At 35.1% G+C, this 22,279-nt stretch overlaps 1 long non-coding RNA gene and 1 pseudogene across 1 annotated transcript; both read left to right on the forward strand.

Moving 5' to 3' along the window:
* Nucleotides 1-3,490: 3,490 nt before the first annotated feature.
* On the forward strand, nucleotides 3,491-16,615 carry LOC127964488 (sodium/potassium-transporting ATPase subunit alpha-1-like; annotated as a pseudogene).
* LOC127965562 (uncharacterized) lies at nucleotides 6,374-9,417 on the forward strand. The gene is made up of 4 exons (XR_008155332.1): nucleotides 6,374-8,465; nucleotides 8,617-8,812; nucleotides 8,934-9,021; nucleotides 9,274-9,417. It is a non-coding gene; the product is annotated as an uncharacterized LOC127965562 (long non-coding RNA).
* Nucleotides 16,616-22,279: the final 5,664 nt, after the last annotated feature.

Genomic DNA, 22,279 nt, shown 5'->3' on the forward strand with positions numbered 1-22,279 from the left:
GACCATGTAGCTCTATAACTGTCAACAGCAGCCTTAAATATTTTTTGTGAACATCTGAAGTTTATACTGCACTTATATTCTGTCATCAGTTAAATCTAAATTAAAGGTAACATCTCAAAAAAAAAATTACAAAAAATACAAAAAAATAATAATAATAATAATAATTATATATATATATATATATATATATATATATATATATATATATATATATATATATATATATATATATATATATATATATATATATTCTTTTTATTAAAAAGCATAAATATACAGTAAAATGTACAGGTATCCTGCAATAATAATATTTGTTTACAGTATTTTTTATTTATTGGCATTGCAGCTAGCTGCCAGTTATCCACAGTAAATTTAACAGGATTTTTTACAGTGAACCTATGTGCAATAAAATTCAGCACTGACATTTTATATCCAACATTATAGCCATCAAACATATTTATGCCTTTGATGCAAAATCAATAGCAGCTCCACTATGTGCACATAGAAGCATCTAATCTAAAGATGTGTTTTGTCAAAACTGCTGTTTAATATACCATGTTGATTTGAAGTCTCATTCTGTTTGCTGTCATGGCTCAGGTCACATCCCCAATAATAGTTTTCTCATTGTCTGACCGGTCTAGAAACTTCATTACAAACAGGCATCAGTAAAGTGATGTCATACTAGGAAAGAAGAAATGCCTTGTCCAACTAACAGCACCGTCACAGTGGCCATTGTACCACAGTACAGGTACAGATGGTGTTATCTGTAGCCTTGTCTATAGTGTGACATGTTTGTGTTCGACTACAATAGGATCCATTATATGAAAGAGTACTTGAGCTGTTTAAAAAGGTGTGTGTGTGTGGTCTATATCTGGACTTCTCTGGACATTTGAAATGGGGAGAGGATGAACACCAGCTGGACGCAGATCAAGAGAAAACATAGTGGGTCTTGGATATGTGCCCAATAAGAGAAATACCTTTAATGGTTTTGTATCAGATCAAAGGGATTGAAAGGTGAGAATTACAATGTATTTGTCTAAGGTGGCATCTGTGTCCTTCTGACATAAATAGATAAAACACCAAACAGAGGCTTGAGTGAAATAACCATTTGTTATCACAGGCTTACACACAAAATCCGCAGCTCTTCCTTTTGTGTGTGACTGATATTTCTCAGGTGTTTAAAATATTTTGGTGTCAGAAAAGCATGGCATAACTATATACACCAAAGCTCTTGCATAATAGGTTCTATACCCCATGTTAAGTGTTTAGATATACAGAGCAACGACTTTAAAATGCAATAGCATTTAGACATTAGCTGACAATTCTCATCTTGCATAATATAATGTTATAGGACATGTCAAGACTACACAGCAACCCCTCTTTTGCTCCACAGTAGAGCTCAACACCAGGATTGTATTATCTTTTAGCCACTTAAGGTTTTCTGGGTGCTGTTCTTGGTTTCAACATTTTCATGGTTTCCTCATAACAGTGTAAAACATGCAAGGAAGGACAAAGCAAATGATAGTGAAAATGATATTTGATTGATCTGATGCTCTGCATCATACACTTAAAAAGGGCTTTGATAGTGAACAAGTAGCATAGTCGCCATTCACAAGGGAAAATGGGAGTTGGCATAAGAAAAATATGTTTCAGTAACTAGGCTCATTTCATTTGAAGCATATTATTAATATTAATGGAGATGTGCTTAGTTATGACGGATATGTCAGAAAGTTAAAGATTATATTGAGTATGTGAATATTGCTGGTGAAAAGTACCAGCTCTGAACTAAATAACTAGACGTTACCACACTAGTAGTTTGTATAACTTACTATAAAAAAATACTTATATTTGATCTAAAATGTATAAGTTATACACACAAACACACATTCATGTATATTTATTCAAAAAAGACCAAAGTTTCAATTTATTTTTGTGAAATCATGTTGTTGGGCATATGGAGTAATTTATTGTTTCTTATTTTATGATTGCATTTTATATTAAGTTTGACTGAGAAGTGGGAGTGTTGTGGGCTTTAGTGTGACCTGTGCAGCACATGCAGCACTCATTACTATTCATCACTATTCACAGCCTTATTTGCATACTCAGTGTGGAATCAGGATTTAAAATTGTGCTTATACTGTTTTGCTTATATCTTTCTTATTTGTTTTTTACTTTATTATTATTGTTGTTGTGCATTTCCTTACTTCCTAACCTTAGTTCTAGAGCCACAGGTTGTTGTTTTGGAGTGAGGTTTTCTCTCCTCCCCTTAAGAACATGGTGCCCTTTATCTAGGTCAGTTCACCTGAATTACAACAAAACTTGATGAATCCTTTGCAATAAGAATGGAGGAAAGATGTCAAAATGCAGTTACCTTTTGCCTCCTAATATACGTTGGTTACAACAGCTAATTTTATGATGTAAACTTATGTTCTTTCACTGTACAACCACACAACTGTGTTAATTTGTACTATTTACAACTGCTGTGAATTTGTTTGATGTCATACAGAGAAAGCAGATCTCATTTGGATAAATTTCCTCAAATCCATTTTTCATTCTCACAGACAGTTGCTCCTGTCACACTCCTGTGTGTCGCCAGGAAAGTGGTATAACAGGTTTGCATGAGACTGGACAGTTGAATAAAACATGAGCACAAGTTTTTGTGCGGGAGTGTTTATATGTTGCGAGTTTGCAGATGTGTGACCCTAGCAGACATTCTGAGATAAACTAATGATACTCCCACCTTTGCCTATACTGATGTTCTCTTTGGAAAATGAAATGTACTGAGGGAAAATACTTAGTCACTTCTGCTTATTTCATTTCACTGGATAGAGGCCAAGATGACATGGTTGCTTCCATGTCCCTGGTTGAGACTGGCCCTGTGCCACAGAACATTATTATACTTGTTAGTTCCATGTAGCAGATCATGTCAAGAGGAAGCTGATCGAAATGCATCAAAAACCCTTGACAACTCGGGAGGTTGGAAGTAATTTGAATATGTTTTGATAAGTTGGGCTAGTCCTAATGTTCACCACGTGAGATACACAATAATACTGTAAGTGAAAAAGAATTATAAAATGAAAATGTATAGGTTGCATTTTATACAGCTCTCTTTCTTTTTAAAAAGAGGAACTTTACAGACTTTAAGGTATCATAAAAGCGATAACTTGAAATGTGAAGTGCACATACTGTATGGTCTACAAATGTGCTTTTAAAACTTTTAGAAGCTTGAAAACTTCAGAAATCTTAGTAACTGAATGAGAAAAATTGAGCTGCACAGTTTTCTACTTGTATGTTCTGTAGAAGAAAGAAAGTATAATATGGGTTTAAAACGACATGAAAGTAAAAACTGACAGAATTGTAATTTTCGGGGGGGGGGGTGAATTATTTCTTTAACTTTTTCCACAGAATGACTCAATAGTCACAGCCTTGTTATTTGACAAAGTTGTTATTTCATGATTCAAACATCTATTGCAGGAAAGACGGGACCAATATGAGCTGGCGGCAGCGTCAACGCAAGGAGGAAAGAAAGAATAAAAACAAGAAGATGGACAAAGATATGGATGAGCTGAAAAAGGAAGTGAATTTAGTGAGACTTTACTTAGCTTTGTTCAGTATGGTGTACTCATTTTTCCAAGGCTGAATTTTTCTGTATTAAATCTATTTGGGGATGATCACAAACTGACTTTTGGAAGAGCTCCACCATATATATGGTACAGACTTGGGTAGAGTCTTTTATAAAATGCCTCTTAAAAAATCTCTAGTGTTCAATACCAAACATACATAGCCCTCTCTTTGACTTCACCAGGGTTTCACAAGTGCTGAGAGATTCTGGCCCATGATGGACCTAATGCCCTCCCTCAACCCCCAACTAACCCAGAGTCACATGGTTGGAGTTCTGTAAGCAGATGTTTGGAGGTTTCTCCGTTGTAGACTGGTGCAGTCCTCTGCTTTTGTGCATATGGCATTCAAGCAGCAACGGGAGATGATGGAGCTAATGACAATGTGAGAGGGTATGCTAAAAAAAAAAAAAAAAAAAAAAAAAAAAGGCCTGGTTCTTATTTATTTATTTATTTCTAGTCTTTTTAACCCCTTTGTTTATTCCAGTGGTGTTTGGGAGTTGGGCTATTAGCTGTGATAATCACTGAATGTTTCTCATACTATCAAGAGGCAAAGAGCTCAACATTATGGAGTCTTTTAAGAATTTGTTTCCCCGGGGATAAATATATATATATATATATATATATATATATATATATATATATATATATATATATATATATATATATATATATATATATATATATATATATATATATATATATATATATATATATATATATATATATATATATATATTCTTTCTAATTTATTTATTTATTTATTTTTGCCATTCAGTTTTTCTGGTAAACTAATCTATAAGCTTAAATACATTGTAGGTTTGTATTCTTCTGTATTTTTGATCAGATCATAAACTTTTTTTTTCCTTTCTAGCAAGCATTGGTTGTCCGTAATGGTGAGAGGAAACCTATCAGTGCTGAAGATGTGGTGGTTGGTGATCTGGTGGAGGTAAAGGTGGTGACAGAATCCCCGCTGACCTGAGAATTATAGCCTCACATGGCTGCGAGGTTATTATGAGCCGCTATTTCTTATCTGAGCTGATCAGTGTAGTGTGAACCACATTTCCTTTCTGTGGCAGTGACATTATGTAAAAATAGCTTTTAAATTGGGTGTTTTAGGGTGAATAACTCCTCTCTGACTGGAGAATCAGAGCCTCTGACACGGTCCCCGGATTTCTCAAATGATAATCCTCGAGAGACCAGGAATATTGCTTTCTTCTCCACCAACTGTGTGGAATGTATTTATATTCTCATTCACTACATATGTTCAGTAAATTGTTTTTCTTATATTTGCATAATTGTTAAGATTTCATCATAATTAAATTCATCTAATTTAATTTTTATATTTACAATTTTACTTTTAATGTTACTCATTATGCCATTCAGTGGCGACAAACGACTTTGAAATGACAAATTAAATGTCTTTATGAGTAAATAATTGAGTCACTGACTGATTTAAAAAAATATATATTTTATGTACACATACCAATCATAAGGTTAGGGTCGGCAAGGTTTATATATATATATATATATATATATATATATATATATATATATATATATATATATATGTGTGTGTGTGTGTGTGTGTGTGTGTGTGTGTGTGTTTGAAAAAAAGTATCTTATGTTCACCAAGGCTGCATATATTTGACTGAAAGTGGAGTAAGATGATTATCATTTAAAATAACTGTGTTCTATGTCATTTATTATATTTTAAAATGCAATGTCTATTCCCATACAGACAATGCTAAATATCCAGTAGCCATTACTCCTGTCTTCAGTGTCACATCATCCTTCAAAAATAATTTTAATATAATGATATGGTGCTCAAAAAAAAATAAATAAAAAAAAAAAAAAAAAATTAGTAATAATATATTATAATAATATAATAATAATAAAATGTATTATCATGGTTTATGTTGAAAACAGTTGTGCTACTTAATATTTTATTTTATTTTATTTTATATTCAGGATTCTTTGACTAATATGCAGTTCCAAAGATGAGCTATTTCAAATGAAAATCCTTAATTATAATTGACTGATTATTATTATTTTTTTTACATTTAAATGTTTCTGATGCAATATTTGTGCACAGGTTCTGCACGTGACATCGTCATCAGCACCAGAGACCATACAGTCATGGGCTGGATTGCAACACTTGAATCTGGACTAGAGGTCGGATGCACCCCCATCTCCATTGAGACTGAGCACTTCATCCACTTCATCACAGGCGTGGTGTCTTTCTTGGTCTTTATGGTTTCTTTCTTTATTCTGTCTCTCGCTCTTGGTTACTCCTGGATGGGAGCTGCTATCTTTCTTATTGGCATCATTGTAGCCACCTTGCCTGAAGGTCTTCTTGCTACAGTCATGGTTAGTAAGTTTAAACTTACTTTGTTTTACGATTAGGCCCTAATATTCGTTTGACCGTTGCTCTCTGCTTCTCATTCTTTAGGTTTGTCTCACCCTCACAGCAAAGAAAAACTTTTTGGTTAAGAACCTTGAGGCTGTTGAAACGCTGGGCTCAACCTCAACCATGTTTTGATAACTCTGGCACATTAACTCAGAATTGCATGACCATAGCCCACATGTGGTTCGATAAGCAGATCCATGAGGCTGACACCATAGAGAATCAGAGCGGGGTCTCCTTTGACTGCAGCTCAGCCACCTGGGCATCATCGCTCGTATTGCTGGGCAATGCAACAGGCCTGTGTTCCTGGCGGACCAGACAGATGTGCTAATTCTTACAGTTAGTTTTTGATTTGAGTCAAATAGTGCTGTCAATCGATAAAAAAAAATTAACTAATTAATCGCACAATTTTTTAAAATTAATCGCGATTAATCGCGATTAATCGCAATTAAAAGACTGAAACTTTTTGGATATGTAAATGTAAAATGTAAATAATGTAAACTCAAGACAAAGAAACTATTTAAATTCAAAATATGATTGTTTATTGGAATTTTTGTTTAACTTGTAACACAGATTTTCTCATGTAAACAACATACCTGCAATAAACCATCAATATCCTCCAAATTAACTGTTGGCTTGAAAGCCATATTTATTACAGAAATAAAAACACAGGCATGTAAGTACCATTTGAATTTCAAACAATCAATGCCAATAAAAAACAAAAATGATTTCCATGTTGAATTCTAAGTGGACTGCAAAAAAATTCCAAAGTATAGTCATTGCCAGTGCTTTAAGTGGGCCAGTACGCACAGGTACTCAGTACCGCCACTTCCAAATATAGCTCTTGAGCGTACCGCCACCTCTCCGTGCGCCCAGAACGTGCTTGTAGCGTACCGGTACGCTCATTTGGACATCTGTTTTAATAGAGGTTTTAATCTTTTACCTGCACTGCCGATTTTCAGAGCGCCCTTCACAATGCAAGCTTCCTAATTCATCCCACCCAGAGCAGAAACTGCATTACCCATTCACCCTTAAGTTATACAAGTGAATAGCGCATGTGTCGCTTTTCCCACCGTTAAGTGTCAACAACTCAACGTGGCCGGAGAAGGTGTGTGAAACTCGTTGTGAGTTATACTAAAGCAAAATCTTGAGTATTTATTGTCTGATAAACATTAAAAACTGTCTGCGGAGGTTGAGTCGTCCTGCAGCCCCCGCTGGCTGTTCATTGGCTGCAGCATCTTTTTTCTAAGTTCTAAAAAAATACCGTAGACGGCAAGGCACAAATTTAGATATTCATTTATCTAATTAATCTGTAGCCTATGCACAAAGACAATATGATCTTTTTGCCCCCTTTTTGTTTTAAAGCTTGATGAAGAGAGAGAGCGCAAGTTGCTGCAGCTGCGAGGAGGACAGTGATGCACGCGCACAGGAGTGATTGACAGTTCGCGGCACTGTGTACAAAAAATACTCCGCTACACAATTATTTCATTATTTTCGTTTAAGCTTATTAACGTTAGCGTTACAGAAAGGTCTGATTTACGCACTGTTACAGTCATACAGTCATAATGTTTCTTGTGGCAGACTGAAGAGTAATCCGGCAGAGTTTTATACTGAAACTTTCCGTCTAAAAGTCTTTCCTTGGTCTTATCCATATTTCTTTGCACGTTGAACACACATAGGCCACAACTGGAAATAAAAAAAACTGCAACCGCGTTAATTGCGTTATTTTATTTTAACGCGTTAAATATTTCAAATTAATCGAATGCGTTAACGCGCTAATTTTGACAGCACTAGAGTCAAAGCAATTATACTTTGTGTGTTAGTGCGCAAATTATATTACTTTTGGTGAAGATCTGCTTAAAAAAAAATATATAAAGTGTTGAATTAATCAGAGGTGACAGTAAAGAGATTTATTATAAAAAATACATGTTTTGAACTTGCTTTGAAAATGGTTTTGAACTTTCCATTCAGCAAAGAATCCCCCAGACATGTTTGCAACATTGCTAATAATATGAAATGTTTCCTCAGCATCAAATCAGACAATATTATTACAGATAATATTAGAATGACTCCCGAAGTTATTGTGTGACACTGGAGACCGGAGAAATAACTGCTGAAAATTCAGCTTTGCATCACATAAATATATATTTTTTTCATTTTAAATAAATCAAACTAGAAAACAATGCTTCTAATTTGTAACAATCTTTCACAATGCAAGTTTTTTTGCCGTATTGTTGATCAACATGCTATGCCATGGTTTGTATGATTTTCTAATAAATATCTCACTTGTGTTTAAATATTGAGAGAGACATGTTGCTGGGGATGCGTCTGAATCTGCTGTGTTGAAATGCATTGAGCTTTGCTGTGGATCAGTGAAAGAAATCAGAGACAAGTACATTAAATTGTAAGAAATCCCTTTCAACTCGACAAACAAATATCAGGTACCGCATTTCTTCAGGATCTTGCATCTCTACTTAGTAGATTTCCCATTCATGAATTGAAAATATGCCACTGTTTAATGTTACATTGACACAACTAATACATTGCAACTCATCATTCTATTAAATTAATAATCAATGCTTGCATTGGTAGCTGTCAGCGCACAAGAACCCAAATGATGGCACAGAGTCTAAACACCAGCCGGTGATGAAAGGAGCCCCAGAGAGAATCCTGGACTGCTGTGCTACCGTGTTGATCTAAGGCAAGGAGCAACCTTTGGATGATGAAATGAGAGAAGCCTTATAGAATGCTTATCTGGAGCTCGGGGGCATTAGAGAAAGAGTTTTAGGTAAAAGAGAAAAAACTGCTCCTTCCAATAAATGTTGTGAGTGCACCTGAGCACACTGTGATCTGATCATTCACATTCTTCTCCAACAGTATTATGTTATTTCTATCTCCTTGAAGAACAGTTTTCAAAAGGCTTCCAGTTTGATACTGACTTTGTGGGTCTGTATACTGGCTTTGTGCTGCTGTACCTGATGCAGTGCAGCAATCAAGGTAAAACAGATGTACAACTCCTTTACAATGTACTGCAATGACTATATAATTATAGTTTACACATATATTTCTCAAATATTAGGTTACTGCCAAAGCCATAGCAAAGGGGGTTGTGATTATTTCTGAGGGTAATGAGACTGTGTATTTCTCTGTCATTGAGGTCAATCCCAGATATTGTGTTAGTTTTACTAAAAATGACACTCTAAGTTTCCTTGACATTAATCTAATAAATCAATGAATATCTCTTTTTAGAGATGCAAAGGCCTGTGGGTTGACCTAGGGTTGTGGGTTTGAGTCTCGGGCCAGCAATACCACAACTTAGGTGCCCTTGAGCAAGGCACTGAACCCCCAACTGCTCCCTGAGCGCCGCAGCATAAATGGCTGCCCACTGCTCCAGGTGTGTGTTCACGGTGTGTATGTTCACTTCGGATGGGTTAAATGCAGAGCAAAAATTCTGAGTATTAGTCACCATACTTGGCTGTATTAAACTTTAGAACAGCGGTTTTCCAACATTTTGATGCCAAAAAAGCATGCTTGTATTACAGTAGTAAAAAAATGCTTTTATTCCATAATTATAAAATATATATAATACATTAGCAGCTCAACTTATTTCAACATTGAAAGAATAAGAAATTTTTCTTTTGCACCAAATCATATTCAAACAGTTTCTGAATGATCATGTGACAAGGAAGATGGCTGAGTTTTGGAATCATAAATTATTTTAAAATAGGACATAAGTTATTTAAAATTGTAAATTGTTGAAATTGTTTATATTTGTTTATATTATTTTGTTAATGTACTAAATAAAGCCAAAGTTGTCTAAAGTCAAACAAATGTGTCTTTACTGCCCATGCTTATGGAGGGCACTGTAAATACAATATTAAATATACATTTTCTCATTTATCTTAGTATATAAATAAAAGTTTTCCACAGACCACTAAGGACCCTTTACAGCCTCTGGTCTCCATGAAAACCTCTGGTTTAGAAAGCATTTGGAAATTGCATGTTGAAGTTATTTTATTTTATTTTATTTTTTTCATTTCTTTTCCAAAGGGAGCTATAGTCTTTGTAACAGGGGATGGATGACAGCTTTGCCTCAGTTGTAGGCATAGAGGAAGGTACAGGAGACCTTTTTTCATATCCTCTCAATGATGTAGGGCCCCTTTGTTAGCATTTGCTCTCCACTCTAGACCATCTGATCTTTGACAACTTGAAGAAGTCCATTGCATACTCCCTGACCAATAACATCCCTGAGATCACACCCTTCCTGCTCTTCATTATCGCCAACATCTCCTTGCCTCTAGGAACTGTTACCATTCTGCGTATTGACCTGGGAACAGATATGGTCAGTGCACAACACACTGGGTTATTTTCTTTTTCACACTTTCACATTTGGTATTTCATCTCTACAAGAGATGACAGTTAATCATTTTGTTTTGTTTTCAAGGTCCCTGCTATTTCTCTGGCATACGAGGCTTTTGAGAGTGATATTACACAGAGACAGCCCAGAAACCCTAAAACAGACAAGCTGGTGAATGAAAGAATTATTAGCATTGCATTTGACAGATTGGTAGGTGGACATTTTGTTGCTTTGTTCCAGTAGCTTAAATGGTAGAGCATAGCACTAAAAATGCAAAAATTGTCTTAGAAAAGATTCTAACACTGTCATTTTTAATAGTATTTGATCAGGTGATAAACTAAGTTTTTCCTCACTAACATGCTATCTTATTAAAGTTTTAATAGAAGATATTGTCTCGTTCTGCAGGTATGATTCAGGCTTTCTTTCGATTTTTCACATACTTTGTCATTCTTGCTGAAAATGGCTTTTTACCATCAAGAATACTAGGAATTTGTGTACCTTGGGATGACAAGCATATTAATGACTAGGAGGACCGTTATGGGCAAATTACACCACACCTGTGAACCATAACTTTGCTACATGCCAGTCAAGGGGAGAGACATTCTCATTCTTAAGAGCATTATTTTGGATAAGATATATATATATATATATATATATATATATATATATATATATTTTAGTACCATGAGTCAACAGTATTACTGTATCTTCTTAAAAGAGAATGTCCTTTTAAAATCCACACAAAACTGTTCAAAAGTTTGGCATGAGTAAACTTAAAATATAGTAAACAGTAATATCGTTGCATTTTATTACATTTAAAATAGCCTTTTTCTATTTTACTGTATTTAAAAAAGCAATTCATTCTAGTAGTGTCAAAGTTGTTTTATGCATTTTTATTTATTTATTGTTTGTTTGTTTGTGTATATTGGCTAAAAATGAATGTAGTCCACATTTAGGTGTGCTTTAGCATTTAGATTTGCCTCAAAGCTAACAGGCATCTACTAAAATCTTCAAAACCTTCAAGTGATACTATGGAATTGTTATTGTATCAAAACAATGTTATGTTTTCTCAGACAAATGAACAGAGAAATATTGTGGAGTTCACATGGCACACAGCATTCTTCACCAGCATTGTGGTCGTGCACAGGGCCGATCTGATTATCTGCAACACCTGGCGTAATTCTGTCTACCAGCAGGGAATGAAGAGAGTCTGGGAGAACAAGTGAGCATAAGTCATGTTCTTGAGGAGATTTTCTTTTATTTATTGTCTGTTTACTACATTTTTTGTTCTACAAGGAACTAAATCCTGATCTTTGGATTGTTTGAGGAAACAGCACTGGCAGCTTTCTTGTCTTATTGCCCTGGCATTGATGTGGCTCTCAGATTGTACCCACTCAAGTAGGCTAAAACTCATTTTTATATGCAGTTTCTTGGCTGCTTCTTTGGTTTATATTCTGTGCTCTATCCAACTGGTGGTTCTTTGCCATCCCGTACTCTCTTCTCATCTTTATTTATGATGAAAATCTCATTATCTCATTCAATAACTTGATGTTGTTGCTGGTCGGTTCTACATATCCTAGTGTAAATCATAGAAGTTAATTGATACCTGTATATAAATGTATTCTTTCTTAGTATTACCAAATGTAAACATTTTAAGAAATCCAGATAATGAATAATGACAGAAGCAGCATAAAAAAAAGGAATCATTTTTGCATGGAGACACACTACACAGCAGTAGTCCTAAACTATTTCATCCATAATTTAAGGAAGAGAGTGTCCTTTTATTTTCCTCTCTGTCCTTTGTTCATTTAGAGGCCATTGGAATGTTAAGCCACTCTCTTCTGTTTGTTATCATTCAGTGGTGTTTCCATTGATTTAGCATAATACATTAACCAAAAGTGAAGCAAACCACACATTTTCCCATGTAAGACAGTAAATCAACTACTTTTTTGACTGTCTCATAAATTGTGACTGTATTGTAGTATGTACTGTATGATTTGTTTTGAGTATGACCAACATGAAAGGGCAGTGAGACATTTCCCCTTTCAACTTATAGATCAATACTTTTCAGCCCACTGTAGATTGTGATTCACTGTGAGTTTTATTTTTTTCATTTTTTTTTTTTTTTTTTTACAGCATTTAATATGTTAGGCCTAATGGCAGAAAAGATCATCTGAGGGAGAATGTAGTATATGACTGATTTGAGGCTAATCATAGTGTAGAAATATACCTGTCAAAAATGATACTGCTTTTTCTTGAGAAAACAAAAATGCAAATAATATTAACTGAATATTATTACTAACTGTATAGAACAAGCTTCATATATACTGCTCTTATGGCATCTTACATCCATTTTTTTGAAGCTTGACATCTGTGGTCACTCGGAACTGTTGTTGTATGGAAAAGAGCTACATGAACATTCTGTAAACATTCTTATTTTGTGTTCCTTTAAATTTGAGAACGGCAGCGCAGTTAAAGCCTAAAAGCCCTCAAGAGCTTTTTTTCCATTGTGCAGGTCAATACCTTTATTAACCCAAAGCACTGAGTCTAAGCCCTGGCTTTTGTCTTAATCAGAATGTCGTATATTGTTTTCCACTAAATGTGACTTGGCGGTAACAGCATCACTCCGCTAGAGAGAATAGAGCTTTTGTTGGATTGTAAATGGGACTTGATTCAGGGGTCCATCGCTCCGTGACAAGAATGAAGTGCAGCTCTGAACAAAAAGCTCAGTGGTGAAATTGTAATTTATTTTCTCCGCTCTGAGACAACCACATAATCATGGGACAGGAAAGCACAGATTTCTCACGAAGTTCATGTAATCAATGTAATAGTTGACATATTGATAATACCATTATAATAATGCTCTGAAGGATTGCCACTGGAGAGAGAAATTCGAATGTTGTGCTTCTATAGCAAGTGTTATTGGCAGTATGTTTGGATATTTAATTATTTATATTGCTTTTTGTGTTATAAATGTGAAAATATGGTGTGCTGAATAGTTCACAGTGTAGGATGAGGCAATGATCTAAGCTGTACAGACTGTAACACAGTTTGTGGTCAGTTGCAGGTCAGCATATAATAGAACTTAAGCAGTTCTGTTATTATGCGTATTGATCATATTTTTTCTCTCTCGCTGGTTTGTGCAAGAGTAACTATGCTGGATACTGAGAGAAGAGTTCCTAATTAAACCTGAGGGAAAATGCTTGTCTGACAGCCTGTGAAAGGAATTCGGAGAGACCTGACCCTGTCCAATCATGGCAAGATTGTATACATGGTAAATGATGCATCAGGATTTATGCTTTTTGTCTTCGGAGTCCATCTACATTTGCTCTGACAGTTATATTTCTAACTGACAGTTTACATGGTATGGGCTTTTAACGAATCATTTTCTGCTAACCGATAATGACTGCACGTTTTTGAGTAAAACAGTTGGGTTAAGATGTAGGAAGGGGGTCAAATATAGGTTATGTTAGCTTTCAGCCCCTACTGGTATAATAAAACATTTAAAGCATCCTTGTAAAAAGTAACACTAAAATAGTATTAAATAATTTATACAATTTCAAATATCAGTTTTATATTTTTATGTTATCTTTTAAAATGTAATTTATTCTTGGGATGACATGTTTTTTTTGTTTTTTTTTTTAGAAACAATAACTTCAGTCTTTTGTGTCACATGATCCCTCAGATAATTTCCAATATACTGATTTTGTGCTAGAGACATTTCTTTTTATGAATTATTATGTATTATTATGAAAACATATGCTTATATTTTGTTGTTTTGTAAATCGTGATACATTTTTATCAGGATTCTTTGATGAATCGAAAGTTTGAAAGAAAATAATTCAAAAGATATATGAAAAATGTAAGGATACATTTAAAGCATCCTTGCTGAATAAATTAGTGACTTTAAAAAGTGTTCTGTTGTTATCTGTGCAGCCAAAAGCAGAACAGTTAGTATGTTTTGCTCAAACTTTCACCATGGCATTAGAGCTGGTACACTGTTGACGCTTGCGAAATCAAAATTATGGTGCCGTGGGTATAAACTTACAGAGGGGGCGGTAATATTATAATGAGATCCCTTTGCCACGTCACTAAGGGAGCAAAATCTGACACACTTGTTTTCTCAGACGCTTGCAGAAAAAGGCTTACCAAAAACAAAGTTACTGGGTTAATCTTTTTCACATTTCCTTGGTTGGTAGATGCACCTGGACCTGATTATAGCACTTAAAACCAGAAAAAGTCATATTTTCATGAAATGTCACCTTTAAAATGTCCGCTGTAACATAGTAGATGCCCCATTGACTGCTCCAGGTATGTAGATGAGGCCACCATCTTTGAACGGTCTACTTGACGTCATTCACCATACTGTAGATTCTCACAGAGCTGGTGATCTGTTGTGTGCAAATAATGAAAACACTATCGTGGAGTTTTTCTTTTGCTATTTGAGCAAATAGGAATGTAAAAAAAATATATATTTGTCATAATCTCCAATTCAATGCTCTTCAAGTTAACCCGGAAGTAACCCGGAAATGTGAAAAAGGTCCATTGGCTAGTGGTAGTTTAACTTATTAAATGTTTCTTTACACTATATTGCCCTCTGCTGGCAATGGCTGGCCTATATTATTTATGCCCTGTTCATACAATTAAGAAATTAGATCATGTCCAGATGACACCTAATACTGTTTTCATTCATACATTCACCGTCCACTCTAGCATACACTTGCTTTTTCATAGCTTTCAATTTCACAGATATTTGAATGATTTGCTTTTCACAAGAAGACATTTTATTGTGTCCGCAGACGCTGTGAATCATTGACAACCTCCTTGAATACACTCTCAGGGACAGAAGGGGGAATCCGAATCCTTCAGATCCCAATTACTTTGAATTTCACACCCCCGGCTGAGCTGAGGTGCCTGACACATCTGCAATGCAGCTATCTTCTGAAATGATACTTCCAGAGAAGTCATTTTCTGTTTGTTAGAGAACAGACGCTAAGGAATTGCTGCTGGTTGTCACACTGTAAACAAACACTTATCACCTAAACACACAGTCATTAACCTGTCAGGCATTAACATGCGCTTGTTAGCAGAGCGAATTATCACAAACTCAGGGAACAGCTGAGGCACAGAGATATTACAGTATACATTAAAGCTTAAAATCATGACTAATAGAGCTGCTTTTAGTAAATACAACCCAAATGCTTAATCTAACTGCTAAAAAAAGAGAAAAAACCTTTCCAAACATGACTGACCTATTCAATAATGTCCTATTATAGGGCTGCACCCTCAATACATATGTGTAAATGAAGGCATTTTTGTATATAAAATATTTCTGGCTGTGACACTTTGATATTATATATGTTTTATATTTACATATATGACGTAATGTAATGCACACAATTGCTCAACTGTAATGCACATGATAAATAGTTAAATATTAGATCATTTGTATTACAGTTGAGTATAAGGAAGCATTGTTAACAGTCTGAACAGAATGAACTTTGCTTGCCCATTTCTGTTCATTCATTCAATTTATTTTATCTTTGGAAGTGGCTCAAGGGAAATTCACAATTTAACAAAAAGACTGAGAAATGTTGGGTGATATATTCAGTTTGTAGTATATTAGTTGGATAACAGGATTTCAAATTGTGATACTTGGCTGTCTTACATCTACAAAGATAAGTTGTAAAGGGATATACTTACATCTCTATATTTGATCAACATTATTTGATAATCTTTTAACAGAGGAGACAAGGGTTTTCATTTAATTTATTAATATAAGCTGTAAAGCTCACAGACTTTACAACTCTTTCATAATGAATTTACATTTAACAGCATAACGCAATAAAAATTCCAGCAGGAACAGATTTATTGTTATTGTATGTTATCCATATTCTTTTGTACTGGTGAAGTGGACAAATGCAGCATGAAGCCATAACTGTTGTGATTGCCTACCAGGAGCCAGATAAAATTATCCATAGTTTAATCAAGTTATGTCTCTTCATTCCTGTAGTGTCCATTATGCATATGGAAAACTCAGCGGATGTGAAGATAGTTATTACGACCACCTGAGGCTACTAACCATTACTGCTTTATTGTAATTTTCATTTTATGATATTGCCGAGGCTTTCCTGACATTAAAAAATGAAATGAAAAATGAATGAAATAAAATGTATACAGCCCTATTGTAGTGTAAAAAAATAAAATAAAAAAAATCTAATTTGTTGCACCCTCTACTGGTGAAAGTTAGTGACAGCACTGACAATTTGATTGCGTTATAAAACCCATACATCATACCAACAAATGGCTTAGGTGGGCTACAATTCTCATCTTCCTGGAACATAATTTAAAATAATTGAAAAGTTCGCACCAACATATTCAAAAACGTGGGATATGGAAATACAAGAGTGATGCTGCTGATAATATTTTCTGCAATCCATCAATATCAGACATTAGTTAGTAGATTAAATTATTTCTGAGAAGAAGGAGAGCTAGTTTGTTAGGGTTGAGTGTAATGAGAGAAGAGGCAGAGAGTTCGGCAGTAAAATGTAGAGGACACATTATGTGTAATAGGATGCATTTGGATGAGCAAAATGAGCCAAAGGCAGTTCAGTACCCTCACAACAAGCTTTGATTGATCTCCTTTACACTGCCATGAGACAGAGCGACTGAACCATAGAGAATGCATGCAATAAAACATGGCAAGTGTGAACCCACCAAAAATCCTTTCCACTGTATAGAGAGGAGAACCAGTAAGCCAGTCTCAAAAAGTGTACTTTAGCATTTAAGGTGTAATATTCAGCACATATTCAGAAAGCACAAAGCATTATCAGGGATCTCGAAGAACACAAAAAGAAAGCTGTCAGGTGAACAAGAATATTCTCTTAAGCTCTGACTCCTTCAATGGGGACAGAGAAAAGAATTGTGTCAAAATCAGAACCCCCTTGATTACATGGAGCAGGCTTTCAGAAAAAGTGTCATGCAAAATAAAGAGTGTAGACTGTGATTATGGCCTTGCTGTGAATTAGAAGTCTTTCATGGATTTGCGTAATGCCTTTGATTATGTTTAAGTGGTGGAATGGGAATAGGGCTCATCTGGAAAGCTAGAGGCCGTGTGGGATGAATGCGATTGAAAGGGAGAACTGAACAGCACGCTAGAGGAAAAGCACACATGAAAGCAGACGAACATGTGCCATTGTGGATTTCGGTAATTGCTGTGAGACAATGAGGAGGCCTATTCTTTAGAAACATACTGCTTTTCAAAGCATGAAATCTATGAAATGCATGACATGTATTGGTGATTAGCGAGGCAGGCCTGCAAGTGACTTTAATATTCGGACACTGATCATTTAAAAAGAGGTCAAAGCTCTAACGGCAGACAGTTTACTCCGATGTATTGAAGATATTGTAAGGCATGCTCGATTCAGGTCTATGTTTCACTGTGGTAACCTGTATATATCTATTCAGTGTATTTCAGAGACCTACAGTAAGCTCGGAGCATGGAAGCATGGAATAGTGCAAAAATGAGTTTGATTATTTTTTTTCCTCATCAGAACAGATTTGTAGAAATAGTATTACATCACTTGCTCACCAGTGGGTCATCTGCAGTGAATGGGTGCCGTCAGAATGATAGTCCAAACAACTGATAAAAAAAAAATCACAATAATACACACAACTTTAGTCCATTAATTAAAGGTACAATTTGTAAGATATTTGCAGTAAAACATAAAAAAAAAAAAACACTAGGATAGTGTTACATATTTTGTCCAGCTGATTACTAACAATATCTCTAATGTTTTCAACTACTTGTAAATCATGAGAAAATTTCCATTTAAACAGTGACACGGGGCAGTGCATTTGCCTGTCAATGACGTTAGTTATCCTTTGTTACCGCCTTTACTGACGTAGAAACCACATGACAACAGTGTCTTGGACAAATGCGGAAGTAGCCTCGTGACAAACTTCTACGATCTCGCTTGTGTTTTACTCGACAGGTGAGTTGTTTTGATTCATATCTTTACAGAAAAAAATGCTATTATAACGATCAACAAGATTAGTATTATGTGGCATACATGCCAAACGCGGCACATCGCCTCTCCAGAGGCCGCGTTTGATCCATAGTCTGATCGTGTCTTTGCATTGATTTTGTATGTTACCTACTCGCGCAAATCGTTGAACTGGTGTTAAATCCATGATTTATCTTTCCGTCTGATTGATGGCCGTCAGCGGTTGGGTAGAAGACAACAAATCCCATCATTCCATGCTCCTTCTTAGCGTCAAACCACGCGATTATTATTGTTTTGATAGTGCGCCCTCTAGTGGCAGGTTCTACAACCTGTACCTTTAATGTCTTGTGAAGTGAAAAGCTGTATGCCTGCTGTATGTTTGTCCATGACAATGTATATATATCATAAATATCTCCAAATCTGTTTTGATGAAGAAACAAAGCCATCTACATCTTGGAAGGCCAAAGATTGTGTTTTTTTATTTTATTATTTTATTTTCCGCTCTGAGAAAAACACAAGAAACAAGAAATTTGGTTGCAAGTCATAATTAATAATATCAGTCAGTTGAATTCACATATTTTGTCACATATATTGTACAAAAAAATGAAAATGCATAAAATATCTGTTCGAAAATGGACATAATTTATTGTTAGAACTAGCTTTCTGTCACATAAGAACAAGACTTAATATATTTTATTATAATTCCATTAATATAATATAAAAGTATTATAAATAACTTTTCTTTTAAACATCTATCTTGTTTTAATGGTATTTTGTTATATATAGGGAACTAGGGTGATTACTGGTTACTAATAGTATATTCGGAGTGAAAGAAAAACTGTGAAAAATGTTCCATTATTTTCAGGAATAGAAAAGAGCCATATTCTTGCAGTGCACAGTGTACCAGAGAAATGGCATTTTATAATGTCAAATAGACAATTTTGCATTATCTCTCCAGTCAGGTAAGTAGCTAGTCTTACAAGCTTCTTTGTCTATCTGCCAAGGTTGAAAGATTATGTGTGTATGCATGAGTGTGTTTTCTTTTAAAACTCCATTGAGTCATAACAAGTGGATAGAAGTTTTTGTTCCCTTCGTGTATAGTGTCTGTTCTTTTGCTCTGCTCTGATATATTGCACGGTAATAACTCATCACGCAATCCAGTAATTCATGCTTTTATGACAGATGAAACCCTTTGGAGACACAGCTCATCAGCAGTCAAGCATGGTCTGCGGACCACACTCATACTCATCAGATAGCTGATCATTATTTTCGGCATGGGACATGTTAGGGAGTAATCTGTCAATTTAATGAGTATCTCATTTAAAGGGGCACGCCCTATTAATCGCACAATATCCATAACTCTGTTGTTGTCTTGCTTGATGTTTGCTTGAATGAGGTGCGCGTCAGATGTCCTGATCAATGCTCACTGCTAGCCATATGTTTACATGGGTTGCATCGCTACTGACACAATTATGATTATTAAGACTGGTTAATGCATTGAAGATGGTGGAGATACACTTAAAAGTGATGCCACTGCTGCTAATTGCTAGGTGATTTTAATTAAACTACCGGCACTTTAAATGACTAATCAAACCACTTTACAGGCCCATTCCGACAAGTGACGAGGAGTGTGTGTTTTGCTCATGCAAGCGTTTCTTTATGACAAGGATGCTTAAATGGGCACAGCTTAATTAGAAAAGGACCAATGGTGAGTAGACGAGACAGGAACGCGTTGAAATGCTCCTGCTAGAGAAGTGCTAGGTCAGCATTTCCCCAGCCAGCAAGGGACAAAATGCAAAAGAACTTTAATATGTGGGAAACAGACATCTTAGCCTCCCTTAAGACATTAGCAAACCCCTGAACACCCATGAAATGTTCCAGCTCAGAAACAAAAAATAAAAAATCATTCACTACAAGCAAAAGTACCATAAAAGTATTATATTCCATACAGTATCAGAATTCAAACTGGATAATATTACTCTTAATAAATAAAAGTTTTTTATTTTATTTTTCTATGTCCACCAATATTATTACAATTTAAATAACTTAACTAATTTAATATGCTTTGAAATGTCGATTAATTCTGTGAAGAAAAATCTGAATTTTCAGCAGCCATTAAAATGTATTATTTATTAAAACCATTAAAATCTAAACATGAATGTACAGTATGAACGGTAGTAAAATATTGTATAATATAACAAAATGCTGTATAATAATAAAACTACTGTCTAATAAAATACTGAATATGCATAAATCGGACTCTTGGGGCATCTACTGTAAAAAGTAATATTCATGATTTACAGTGTATATTTCACTGCTTTGAGCTATGTGCCTGCTCGGACTCCATCCTTTGGTTTTCCTCTGCCTTTTTCATTTATTTATTTATTTATTGCCTGTATTGCTCGCGGCTGTGAGTTAATGGAGGAGTAGAACTGCATTCAGAGGCAGGTTGAATAGTAAATGAATTGAAAAGGTGTCATATGCAGAGTGCAGTCTGGCCACCTGGTGGCAGAAACAGCATTCTCAAATGCAGCATCGTTACTCATTCCAGGTGTTTTGTGTGTGTGTGTGTGTGTGTGTTTAGGCTGAAAGAAATGCATGTCAAAAGCACTACAAACCCTTTTCTACTCAAACTGGTGGTAATTGGGATATATTTTGGTACTTTCATGCAGATTTTATATTCCTTTTCTTCAAAGAGAAATTATTTTGTGTAATGCTCATGTTGTCCTATATAACTCTGTCTTCAGTTACCATTAAACATGTTATGAGTAGAGCTACACTAATTAAATTGTGATGAAATGTTCACAAGAGAGTGTGTGTCATATAATACACGGCTGGCAACATGTCTGAATATTACATGTGTTTATATTTAGCCTAGTTTATCCTACTCAGAATGACTATTCTCATTGGCACTCTACTTTTGGAGAGAATGTTTATGTCAGAAGTTGGGCTTCTTTCATTTCCTGGTTCCTTTGAGCATTCAAGAAAAAACTCTTTGAATTGAATGCCAGGTGTGTGAATTGAATGCTCTTGCAGTGAATCCATAGGATTTTCTTGAACTCATGCGTGAAAGAGTGAGCGTGGTGCTCTAGAGAACAAAGAGACGCAACAGGATGAATGCTGAGCCAAATGTACCTAACACCTTTTTATTATTTTTTCATGAATCCCATGAAAATACATATCGACTTGAATTATAGGAGTTTTTCTTGTGCTTCACACCCTGTTCTCACCACCCACAGTGATGTATATTGAGCAAAAAAAGGACAAACTTGCAAGCTTTAATTTGATTGGAAGGCTGCTATGAAATTTGGTGCCCAAATCTTATGTCATGCTAGAGAAAATGTTTTTGGTTGAAATTCTACCCCAATCTGTTTTATATAACATCCCTGTAATGTCTACATATAACTGCTTAAAGATACTTCATTAATTAATAAAATATAAGTAATTATGAATAATAATTACTACAATTTCATTTGTATGCAAACCATAAAATAAGATTATTCAGAACCTATCTATCTATCTATCTATCTATCTATCTATCTATCTATCTATCTATCTATCTATCTATCTATCTATCTATCTATCTATCTATCTATCTATCTATCTATCTATCAAAATAGATGCATCCTAGTCATGAAGAAAAATATTTGAATCAAAAATGTCAAAAGCCGGAAAGAAAAATTACGATGAAATCAGAATGCCCCTGTTCTAATCCACAAGCCAATCAGTCAAGACTGTAGTCATGTGCGGTGTAGGAGTGTTTAATTTGATTCAAGTTCATTTTGACATTCGCAAAGTATAAGATTCCCGTAAAGTACCGAGAGGATTGTAAACTTTGAAAACAAAAAGACAAAATGAATTTCCTTCAAGGCCATGCTTTTCTCCCCCACAA

Source organism: Carassius gibelio, chromosome B9 (assembly GCF_023724105.1).
Source record: "Carassius gibelio isolate Cgi1373 ecotype wild population from Czech Republic chromosome B9, carGib1.2-hapl.c, whole genome shotgun sequence".
Taxonomy (NCBI): Eukaryota; Metazoa; Chordata; class Actinopteri; order Cypriniformes; family Cyprinidae; genus Carassius; species Carassius gibelio.